Source organism: Mustela lutreola, chromosome 2 (assembly GCF_030435805.1).
Source record: "Mustela lutreola isolate mMusLut2 chromosome 2, mMusLut2.pri, whole genome shotgun sequence".
Taxonomy (NCBI): domain Eukaryota; kingdom Metazoa; phylum Chordata; class Mammalia; order Carnivora; family Mustelidae; genus Mustela; species Mustela lutreola.
In genome coordinates this window covers 62402647-62411136 of record NC_081291.1, presented here as the reverse complement: position 1 = coordinate 62411136, position 8490 = coordinate 62402647, and the positions used below count along the sequence as shown (strand labels likewise).

The window sequence follows — 8490 nt, the reverse complement described above, 5'->3', positions numbered from 1 at the left end:
ATATTGAGGTTGCAAATTTGTACCCTTTGACCACCTTATTCCACCCCCGGTTCACCTCTTGTCAACTCAACTCTAAGTTTCCATTAGTTTGCTTTTTCTTCAGATTCTGTATGTAAGGGATATCATAATACATAAATTAAAATATATATAAAATCTTTGAAATATTTCACTCAGTATAATACCTTCAAGATCCATCCATGCTGTTGTAAATGGCAGTATTTCTTAATTTTTCATGGTTCAGTAGTATTCCATAGTGTATATTTACCATACTTATTTTATCCATTCATCCATTAATGGATACTGAAGTTATTTCCATCTCTTGCTTAGAGTTAATAATTTTATAATGAACATAAGAGTGGAGATATGTCTTTGAATAGTGACTGCGTTTCCTTTAGATATATACCTAGAGGTGGGATTACTGAATCATATGGTAATTTTACTTTCAATAATATGAATAATCTCCATACTGTTTTCCATACAAATTTATATCCCTATCACAGTGCATAAGTTCCCCATTTTCCACAATATTTAACAAAATTTGTTAGTTTTAATTTTTTGCTAGTATATATTCTAATAGGTAGTAATATCTTGTTGTGTTTTTCAGAGGTAAACAACAACAACAACATAATGACTTTGCCCTGAGTTTCTACGTTGAGCACTTTTTAATGCTCCTGTTGGTCATTTATATAACTTTTTTGAAAAAAACGTCTATTGAGATCCTTTTGCTATTTTTTAAATTATATATATTTTTCTATTTGTATCTGTTGGTTATTAACCTCTTTTCAGATATAAGATTTGTAAGTATTTTCTTCCATTCTGTGAATTGTGTTTTCATTCCCTTTTTTTTTTGGCAATGCAGAAACTTTAGTTTGATGTAATACCATTTATTTATTTTTGCTTCTTTTGCTTGTGTTTTTGGCCTGGTATCCAAAAAACTATTGGCAAACCAATGTCAAGGAGAATTTTTCCTATGTTTTCCTTTAGGAAATTTAGTTTCATGCATCACATTTATGTCTTTAATCTATTTCAAGTTAAGATTTATGAGTGATATAAGGTTCCAGTTTCATGCTGGTTTATGTGACTATTCAGTTTTAAATATCATTTATTGAACAGACTATCTACCCATTATATATGTTGGCCCCTGTCAAATATTAGGTGACTGTATCAAAGGATTTATTTCTGGACTCTCAATTCTGTTCAACTTGTTTATTGGTCTGTTTTTATGCCAGTATACTTTATTGTTTTGAGCACGAGGGCTTTGTAGTATAGTTTCAAATCAAGAAGTGTAATTTCGCTTCTTCATTCTTTCTCAGAACTGCTTTAATTATTTGTTGTCTTTTATGGTCTCATATAAATTTTAGGATTCTTTACTTACTTCTGTAAAAAAAAATATTGGATTTTTAAAAAATATTTTTTATTTATTTATTTGACAGAGAGAGATGACAAGCAGGCAGAGAGGCAGGCAGAGAGAGAAGAGTTAGCAGCTTCCTGCTGAGCTGAGAGCCTGATGCAGTTCTCGATCCCAGGACCCTGGGATCATGACCTGAGCCGAAGGCAGCGGCTTAACCCACTGAGCCACCCAGGCGCCCCTAACATTGGATTTTTGATAGGAATTGAATTTACAGATGGTTTTCGGTAGTATGGACATTTTAACAATGTTAATTCTTACCATTCATAAATATGAGCTATCTTTCCATTTATGTCTCCTTCAAATTCTTTATCAATGTCATAGTTTATGGGGTACAGATCTTTCATCTTGTTAGTTAAATCTTTTCCGAAGTATTTTATTATTTTTGATGCTATTGAGAATTAGATTGTTCTCTTTATTTTTTTCAGATAGTTCATCATTACAGTGTTAAAATGCTCCTGTCTTGTGCTTACTTTGGCAGCACATATACTAAAATTGGAATGATGCAGAGAAGATTAGCATGATCACTGAGCAAGGATGACATGAAAAACTATTTTAAAAAAACGAAACAAAACAAAATTCCTGTCTTTTATATATTGATCTTGTATTTGGCAGCTATATTAAATTTGTTTATTCAAAATTTTCTGTGAAGTTTTTAGGATTTTTTTTACATGTAAGTTCATGTTATCCAAAAAAAGAAAATTTTACTTCTTCCTTTTTTTTTTTTTTTGTTTTTGGAGTCTTTTATTTCTTTGTGTTCCTTGTTTCTCTGGCTAGGACATCCAGTACTATGTCAAATGAGAGTAGTGAAAGTGGACACACTTGTCTTTTTTCTGATCTTTAAGGGGAAAACTTTCAAACTTTTTTGATTGAATATGAGATTAGCTCTGGGCTTGCAATATGTGTTTTTTCTTTAATGGACTTTTTAAATTATTTTTTAAAATTTTTTATAAACATATAATGTGTTTTTATCCCTGGGGGTACAGGTCTGTGAATCACCAGGTTTACACATTTCACAGCACTCACCATCACTCACCATAGCACCTGCCCTCCCCAATGTCCATACCCCCACCATCCTCTCCCAACACACCTCCCCCCAGCAACCCTCAGTCTGTTTTGTGAGATTCAGTCTTTGTTGGTTTGTCTCCCTCCCAATCCTATCTTCTTTTATTTTTCTTTTCGTACGCCCGAAAGCTCCTGTGTTGCATCTCCACTTCATCATAGCAGGGAGATCATATGATAGTTGTCTTTCTCAGATTGATTTATTTTGCCAAGCATAATACCCTCTAGTTCCATCCATGTCATCACAAATAGCAGGATTTCATTTCTTTTGATGGCTGCACAGTATCCCATTGTACATATATACCATATCTTATTTATTGATTGATCCGTTGAAGGACATTTAGGTTCTTTCCATAGTTTAACTATTGTGGACATTGCTGCTATAAACATTTGGGTGCATGTGCCCCTTCAGAATGCCCCGTTTGTATCTTTAGGGTATATATCCAGTACTACAATCACTGGGTCATAGGGTAGTTCTATTTTCAGCTTTTTGAGGCACCTCCACGCTGTTTTCCAGAGTGGTTGCACCAGCTTGCATTCCCACGTACAGTGTAGGAGGGTTGCCCTTTCTCCACATCCTCGCCAGCATCTGTCATTGACTGACTTGTTCATTTTAGCCATTCTGAAAGGTGTGAGGTGGTATCTCATTCTGGTTTTGATTTGTATTTCCCTGATGCCGAGTGATGTGGAGCATTTTTTCATGTGTCTGTTGGCCATTTGGATGTATTCTTTTCAGAAATGTCTGTTCATGTCCTCTGCCCATTTTTTCATTCGATTATTTGTTCTTAGGGTGTTGAGTTTGATAAGCTCTTTGTAGATTTTGGATAGATACTGGCCCTTTATCTGGTATGTCATTTGCAAATATCTTCTCCCAGATAACTTCTGACAGTCATCTTTTGGCTTTGTTAACTGTTTCCTTTGCTGTGCAAAAGCTTTTTGATCTGATGAAATCCCAGGAGTTCATTCTTGCCCTTGCTTCCCTTGCCTTTGGCGATGTTCCTAGGAAGAAGTTGCTGCTGCTGAGGTCAAAGAGGTTGCTACCTGTTCTCTCCTCAAGGATTTTGATGGATTCCTTTCTCACATTATGCTTCTTCATCCATTTCCAGTCTATTTTCATGTGTGGTGTAAGGAAACGGCCCAATTTCATTTTTCTGCATGTGGCTGTTCAATTTTCCCAACACCATTTGTTGAAGAGGCTGTCTTTTTTCCATAGGACATTCCTTCCTGCTTTGTTGAAGATTAGTTGACCATAGAGTTGAGGGTGTATTTCTGGGCTCTCTATTCTGTTCCATTGATCTATGTCTGTTTTGGGGACAGTTCCCTACTATCTTGATGATGACAACTTTGTAATAGAGCTTGAAGTCTGGAATTGTGATGCCAACAACTTTGGCTTTCTTTTTCAATATTCCTCTGGATATTCGAGGTATTTTCTGGTTCCTTATATATATAAGGATGATTTGTCCCATTTCTTTGAAAAAAAAATGGATGGGATTTTGATAGGGATTGCATTAAATGTGTAGATTGCTTTAGGTAGCATAGACATTTTCACAATATTTGTTCTTCCAATACAGGAGCATGGAACATTTTTCCATTTCTTTGTGTCTTCTTCAATTTCTTTCATGAGTACTTTAGAGTTTTCTGAGTATAGATTCTTTGTTAGGTTTATTCCTAGGTATCTTAGGGTTTTGGGTGCAATTGTAAATGGGATTCACTCCTTAGTTTCTATTTCTTCAGTTTTGTTGGTATAAAAAAAAATGCAACCAATTTCTGTTCATTGATTTATATCCTGACACTTTACAGAATTTCTATACAAGTTATAGCAGATTTGGAGTGGAGTCCTTTAAGTTTTCCACATACAGTATCATATCATCTGCAAACAGGGATAGTTTGACTTCTCTTCTGCCAATTTGGAAAAATTTGGGTGCCTTTAATTTCTTTTTGTTGTCTGATTGCTGAGGCTAGGACTTCTAGTACAATGCTGAATAGCAGTGGTGATAACGGACATCCCTGCCATGTTCCTGACCTCAGCGGAAAAGTATTCAGTTTTTTTCCATTGAGAATGAGATTTGCAGTGGGTTTTTCATAGATGGCTTTGATAATATTGATAATATGTGCCCTCTATCGCTACACTTTGAAGAGTTATTTTTAAAGATTTTATTTATTTATTTGACAGAGAGAGAGATCACAAATAGGCAGAGAGACAGACAGAGAGAGAGATGAGGAGAAGCAGGCTCCCTGCTGAGCAGAAAGCCCAATGCAGGACTCGATCCCAGGCCCCTGGGATCATGACCTGAGCCGAAGGTAGAGGCTTAACCCACTGAGCCACCCAGGCGCCCCACTTTGAAGAGTTTTAAGCAGGAAGGGATACTGCACTTTGCCAAATGCTTTTTCAGCATCTATGGGGAGTATCATATGGTTCTTGTTCTTTCTTTTATTGATGTGTTGTATCACATTGATTGATTTGCAGATGTTGAACCAGCCTTGTAGCCCTGGAATAAATCCCAGTTGGTCGTGGTGAATAATCCTTTTAATGTACTGTTGAATCTTATTGGCTAGTATTTTGGTGAGAATTTTCGCATCTGTGTTCATCAAGGATATTGGTCTGTAGTTCTCTTTTTTGATGGGATCCTTGTCTGGTTTGGGGATCAAGGTGATGCTGGTCTCAGAAAAAAAAAGAGATTGGGAGTTTTCCTTCCATTTCTATTTTTTTGGAACAGTATCATGAGAATAGGAATTAATTCTTCTTTAAATGTTTGGTAGAATTCCCCTGGGAAGCCATCTGGCCCGGGGCTTTTGTTTGTTTGGAGATTTTTGATGACTGTTTCAATCTCCGTACTGGTTATGGGTCTGTTCAGGTTTTCTATTTCTTCCTGGTTCAGTTGTGGTAGTTTATATGTCTCTAGGAATGTATCCATTTCTTCCAGATTGCTGAATTTGTTGGCGTAGAGTTGCTCATAGTATGTTCTTATAATTGTTTGTATTTCTTTGGTGTTGGTTGTGATCTCTCCTCTTGCATTCATGATTTTATTTATTTGGGTTCTTTCTCTTTTCTTTTTGATAAGTCTGGAAAGGGGTTTATCAATCTTATTAATTCTTTCAAAGAACCAGCTCCTAGTTTCGTTGATTTGTTCTATTGTTTTGTTGTTGTTGTTGTTTTGTGGTTTTTGTTTATTTGTTTCTATTTCATTGATTTCTGCTCTGATCTTTATTATTCCTCTTCTCCTGCTGGGTTTAGGCTTCCTTTGTTGTTCTTTCTCCAACTCCTTTAGGTGTAGGGTTATGTTGTGTATTTGAGATCTGAGAGAGAAGCGTGATTGCACACGTCTGTCACTGCACTCCCCAGGAGCAAGTCTGGGGAAGGCGCAGCACGCCGCCCCCAGAGAAGAGAAGGAGCCGTTGGCCTTGTGGTCGGGAAAAGGACGGGAAGCAGGGTAGCCTGCCATGGCAGGAAGAGCAGGCCGGTGGCAAGACAAGTGTCACCCGCCCTCTGTGCGGAGAGACAAAGCCTGGTTCCTAAGGAGACATGAGGGGACGATTAAGGCAGGGACGCGTGCTCCACACTGAGGAAGGAGTGTGGGCAGAAGGCAGGCCTGTCCTGTGCCTCTGGTCCCAAGGGGACAGCATCTCCTTCACCATCTGTCCATAGGGCAGACTTGGGCTAGCTACCAGGCGCCATACCCGGAACTCGCAGAAACAGCTCCCTCGAGAAACGGGCAGTCAGATGCCATCTTCCTCCAATATGTGACAGCGTTTTAGGTTGCAGGGGGTTTGCAGGGCAAGGAGTGGGGACAATCCCCCAAAGCTCCCCATTCCAGTGAACGGGCGGTGTTCAGGGAACCTGTCGCCTCTCCTCTCCTGTGGGGAAGGCACTGGCCTTGTCCGCGAATCCGCCTGAGGTCCAGTGCCAAAGGCCAAGCGTTGCCTACACCGGGAGATGGTAGTGTGCATAGAGTGCCATCTTAGGCCACGCACGCTGCTGCAGGGTTGTGACTGTGTCTGCTTAGTTCGGCCTGGCAGGGTGAACCCAGGGCGCCATCACGGAGCCCGGGAAAGCCAGGTCCAAGAGACACCAGCTCTCACGCGACTCTCCTTCCCTGATGCGACAGAGCGAACACCCAAAGCCTGGCTGAGAAAGCAGCAGAGAAGTGCGCTTCCCGCCAAGCTGAAAACCTCTTCAAAAGCATCGCAGTCGCTGGGAAATCAGAGTCAGTCCTGGGGAATGCTTTTGTTGCTTGCTTTAGCCTAGTATTCGCAACACTATGGGAGAAACCCGCATAGAGAGAAAGCCTCTTTGCCCCTCAGTAAAAGCACAGCATTCTTTGGGAAATCAGAGTCCAGTCTGAGGGATGCTCCTGTTGCCTGAGCTGGTCTTCGCAGCACGGTGTAATAAACACGCATGGAGCTAAATCCTCTATTCCTGGGCATCCCCTCTGCCTGAGAGAGAAGCGCGGTGGCGCCTGTGGAAAGAGCCTTAAGGAAAGGGAAATGATTTTCACTGCACTCCCCAGGAGCATGTCAGTGGACGGTGCAGCCCGCTGCCCGGGGAGAAGAGCAGGAGCCGTTGGCCTTCTGGTCTGGAAACGGTTGCGATAAAGGAGAGCTGGCAATACAAGTATCACCCGCTCCCAGTGCAGAGAGACAAAAGCCTTGTTGCTAAGGAGACAGGAGAGGATGAGTAGGGCAGGGCGCATGCTCCCCTCTTAGGAAGGAGTCTGGGCCGAAAGCATGCCTGTCCTGAGCCTCTGGGCCCAAGGAGACAGCAGCTCCTTGGCCACCTGTCCCTGGGGCAGACATGCGCTAGCCACCAGGCGCCTACGCTGACCTCGCGGAAACAGCTCCCTGAAATAACGTGGTGTCAGATGCCATCTTCCTCCATGATGTGGAAGCTTGGTAGAGGCACGGGGTTTAAGGGGAAGAAGTGGGCACAGTCCCCCTTCGCTCCCTATTCAGTTCACGGGCGGTGTGCAGGGATCCTGTCACCTCTTCTTTCCTGTGGGGAAAGCACTGGCCTAGTCTGAGAATCCGCCTGAGCGCCAGAGCAAAAGGCCAAGCGATGCCTACACTGGGAGATGGTAGTGTGCATAGAGTGCCATCCTAGGCTACGCACGCTACACAGGGTTGTGGCTGTGTCTGCTTAGTTCGGCCTGGCAGGGTGAACCCAGGGCGCCAACATGGAGCTCGGGAAAGCAAGGTCCAAGAGATACCAGCACTCCCGCGACTCTCCTTCCCTGATGCGACAGAGCGAACACCTCCCGCAGCTCTTCTTCCCTGTCGCGACTGAAGCCTTGCTGAGGAAGCAGCAGCAAAGTGCACTTCGCTCCAAGCCAAAGCCTCTGGGAAAGCACAGCATTCGCTGAGAAATGTTCTGCGGGCTGCTGCTGCTTGCCTGAGCCCAGTCTCGCGGTGGGAGAAACCCGCATACAGCGAAAGCCTCTTTGCCTGGGCAACTCCCCTGGGAAAGCACAGCGTTCCTTGGGAAATCAGAGTTGGTTTTGGGGCTGCTGCGGCTGCTTGGCTGAGCTAGTCTCCGCAGCTCGGTGGAAGATACGCGCATGGAGCGAAATACTCTTTGGCCTAGCATCCTCTCTGCCTGAGAGAGAAGCCAAGGGTGGGGAAGGCGCAGCACACCGCACCCGGAGAAGAGAAGGAGCCGTTGGCCTTACGGTCGGGAAACGCTCAGGAAGCAGGATAGCCTGCCCTGCCACGAACAGCAGGCCGGTGGCAAGACAAGAGTCACCCGCTCCCTGTGCGGTGAGATAGAAGTCTGGCTGCTAAGGAGACATGAGGGGACGACTAGGGCAGAGGCGCGTGCTCCACTCTTAGGAAGGAGTCTGGGCAGTAAGCATGCCTGTCCTGAGCCTCTCGGCCCAAGGAGACAGCAGCTCCTTGGCCACCTGTCTCTTGGGCAGACTTGCGCTAGCCACCAGTTGCCTACGCTGAACTCGCAGAAACAGCTCCCAAAATTACGGGCAGTCAGATGCCATCTTCCTCCAGGATGTGGAAGCTTGGAGGAGGGACGG

The 8490-nt window shown here is 43.0% G+C and overlaps 1 pseudogene; it reads left to right on the top strand.

Moving 5' to 3' along the window:
* Positions 1-1873: 1873 nt before the first annotated feature.
* LOC131826193 (U6 spliceosomal RNA) lies at positions 1874-1965 on the top strand (annotated as a pseudogene).
* Positions 1966-8490: the final 6525 nt, after the last annotated feature.